Genomic DNA, 3028 nt, shown 5'->3' with positions numbered 1-3028 from the left:
GTGGAACAACATGATGAACTAACCAGTACCCCCAGAGCTCGTGTCTCTAGCTGCATATGTAGCAGAAGATGACCTAGTCGGCCATCACTTGGAAGAGAGGCCCCTTGGTCTTGTAAACTTTATATGCCCCAGTACAGGGGAACACCATGGCCAAAAAGTGGGAATGGGTGGGTAGGGGAGCAGGAGGGGCGGAGAGAGGGTATAGGCGACTTTTGGGATAGCATTTGAAATGTAAATGAAGTAAATAACTAATTAAAAAATTGGAAAAAAAGAACATTGTCAAAACATAAGTAGATACTGTCACAAGTGTCAAGAGCCAAGTGATCAATTAAACAGCAGATATGATAAAGTTAGAAGAGATGTATATGCCCGTGCAATGACAATAGCTATTTGTGGAAAGTGTTTAGTATTAAAAAGAATATAATAGTGAATGTATACTGTACATTTGTCATGTGTAAAGCACTGTCCTAAATGCTTATATATTTAACCCTTTAATATATTTGATCCATACTAGAGTGATCTATTAATGTTATTGTATTTTTTTATTAAGAATAAAGTTTTCCTAGCAAGCCACCAGCATGCTTGGGTCTGCAGTGATCCTGTGCATTCCTACAGCGCTTGCCAGAACAATTTTGAAGTGGTTTGAGGCCTTGCCCTGCTCTCTCCAGAGCAAGGTTATAGAAACTTCAGACAATATGGCAGACACTTGCCCCGTGGATAAATTACAAGCCGTCTAGGAAACCTAAGGTGCTAGAGCTAGAAGAGACTTGATGGCACTTCAGAGACCATCAGGCTGTTCCGTGGAACTTCCACCAAAGAGATACAGAAATGGAGACTAAGAAATGACACTCCAGGGCTGCAGAGATAGATGGCTCAGTGGTTAAGAGTACTGACTGCTCTTCCAGAGGTCCTGAGTTCAGATCCTAGCATCCACATGGTGGCTCACAATTATCTGTAATGAGGATCTATAGCCCTCTTCTGGTGTGTCTGAAGACAGCGATGGTGTACTGACATACATGAAATAAATAAGTAAATTAAAAAAAAATAGAGTTTTCCACAGAGTATATTCTGATCAGTCCCCCCCCCCATCTCCTGCAGATCCTTCCCACCTCCTCACACATCCAACTCCATCCTTCTCCCTCTATTTAGTAAACAAACAGGCACTAAAGCAAATCAACAAACCAGCATAAAAAGAAAGCCAGCAACAAAGAAAAAGCATAACATCAGACAGACAGATACACAGGCAGACCGACACAAACCCCACAAAAACATAAAATCAGAAACCATAAGCTACAAGCAAAAGATCAGTGATATTAAAAACAAACAAACAAACCAAAACCCAAAACCAACCAAAACAGTATAGGACACCCTCCCACCCCCTGCCCCATCTGTCCCCTCCCATTCCCCCACCCTGAACTTTCCTGTGTTGAACACTGAATTTTCCTGTGTTGGCCATCTACTATGAGGCAGGGCTCTTAAGTGTGGTTTATATACCCGGTGAGACTTGATTGGAGAAAATTAGTTTTTCCTTTGGAAATGGTTGTGAATTGGAGATAGGCTCTTGTTAGGGATGTGAGTTCCCTTATTCTTTCTCCTGTCATCCCTGGGACCTCCTCTGGCTTGAAACTGTGCAGTCCTCTGAGTTCATATCAACATCTTGTTGTGTCTGGAAGACACTGTTCCTTTCTTTCTTTTCTTTTTTATTAGATATTTTCTTTATTTACATTTCAAATGTTATCCCTATTCCTAGTTTCCCCTCTGAAAACCTCTTATCCTCTCCCCTCTCCCCCTGCTCACCCACCCATTCTTGCTTCCTGGCCCTGGCATTCCCCCATACTGGGGCATAGAACCTTCACATGACCTCCTCCCATTGATGATGGACTAGGCCATCTTCTCCTATATATGCAGCTAGAGCCATGAGTCCCACCATGTGTTTTCTTTGATTGGTGGTTTAGTTCCAGGGAGCTCTGGTGGTTCTGGTTAGTTCATATTGTTGTTCCTCCTATGGGGCTGCAAACCCCTTCAGCTCCTTGGGTCCTTTCTCCTTCATTGGGGACTCGGTGCTCCGTTCAATAGATGACTGTGAGCATCCACTTCTGTATTTGTCAGGTACTGGCAGAGCCTCTCAGGAGACAGCTATATCAGGCTCCTGTCAGCAAGCTCTTGTTGGCATCTGCCATAGTGTCTGGGTTTGGTGGTTGTATATGGGATGGATCCGCAGGTGGGGCAGTCTCTGGATGGTCCTTCCTTCAGTCTCTGCTCCACACTTTAGAAGACACCATTTCTTAGTGTCATCCATTCCCAGTGGCTCTTATGATCTCTCTTCCTCCTCTTCTGCATAGTCCCTTAAGACCCAAGGGGAGGAGTTTGATGAGTTCTATTAGGAATGAGTGTTCCAAACTCTCACTCTCTGTACCTTATCCAGTTGTAGGCCTCTGCTTTGGTTACTATCTACTACAGGAAGACGATAACTGAGCAAGGCCCTGATTTGCTGACATGGTAGAATGTCATGAGGAATTATTATGCTGTAGAGTTTTATGTGAACTTGATAGAGCTGAAAGGATCCTGCTTCATTTGAGAAAACGATTCCATAAGATCCAGCTGTAGGCCATTTTCTTAATTAGTGACTGAAAAGGGAGGGTCCTTTTATGGGTGGTGCCATCCCTGGATTGGTTGTCATGAATTTCATAAGAAAGCAGGCTGATATGTATTGTCTTATCTGGCATCAGTGAGGGGGAGGCCCTTGGTCCTGTGGAGGCTAGAGCCGTGAGGCAGGAGTGGGTAGGTAGATGGGTGGGAGTACCCTCTTAAAGGCAAAGGGGAGAGATGATGGGGGATTGAGGAAGGGAGACTGGAAAGAGGTACAACATTTGAAATGTAAATAAAATAACCAATAAAAAAAGAAGCTTTTATAATTGTAAGTTTCTGTATGACCCCTCAAATGGCCCTCCATCTATACCTATGAATCTCATTTTTTATTAAATACTATCATATTGTGTAAATATGCCACATTCTTATTGTCCATTCA

At 43.2% G+C, this 3028-nt stretch overlaps 1 non-coding gene across 1 annotated transcript; it reads left to right on the top strand.

Moving 5' to 3' along the window:
• Positions 1-563: 563 nt before the first annotated feature.
• Positions 564-696, top strand: LOC115029776. The gene has a single exon (XR_003835342.1). It is a non-coding gene; the product is annotated as a small nucleolar RNA SNORA9 (small nucleolar RNA).
• Positions 697-3028: the final 2332 nt, after the last annotated feature.

The sequence above is a fragment of the Mus caroli genome, chromosome 17 (assembly GCF_900094665.2).
Source record: "Mus caroli chromosome 17, CAROLI_EIJ_v1.1, whole genome shotgun sequence".
NCBI lineage: Eukaryota > Metazoa > Chordata > Mammalia > Rodentia > Muridae > Mus > Mus caroli.
This window is presented reverse-complemented; position numbering and strand designations above follow the sequence as displayed.